Below are 236 nucleotides of genomic sequence, written 5' to 3'. Positions count from 1 at the left end.
GTAATTAGCTCATCAGCTGGCTGGCACAACACTGGTTAATTAGACCGGTTCTGCAGCAGCTGGGCTGTCAGACCCGGCCTAGCTGAGTCTAGCACAGCACAGAACTGAACAGCTTGGACTGGCTCGGCTCAGTCGACCGTAGCGTTGTCCATGCGGTGGAGATAGGAACAGAAAAACGCAGCCTACCTGTATTCTCATGTTCAGACAGCCGGCATCTGTTGACATACACACACAAG

Source organism: Notothenia coriiceps, unplaced genomic scaffold (genome assembly GCF_000735185.1).
Source record: "Notothenia coriiceps isolate Sejong01 unplaced genomic scaffold, NC01 NC01_scaffold00017392, whole genome shotgun sequence".
Lineage (NCBI taxonomy): Eukaryota > Metazoa > Chordata > Actinopteri > Perciformes > Nototheniidae > Notothenia > Notothenia coriiceps.
The sequence above is the reverse complement of the archived record's forward strand: the minus strand, read 5'-3'. Positions refer to the sequence as shown.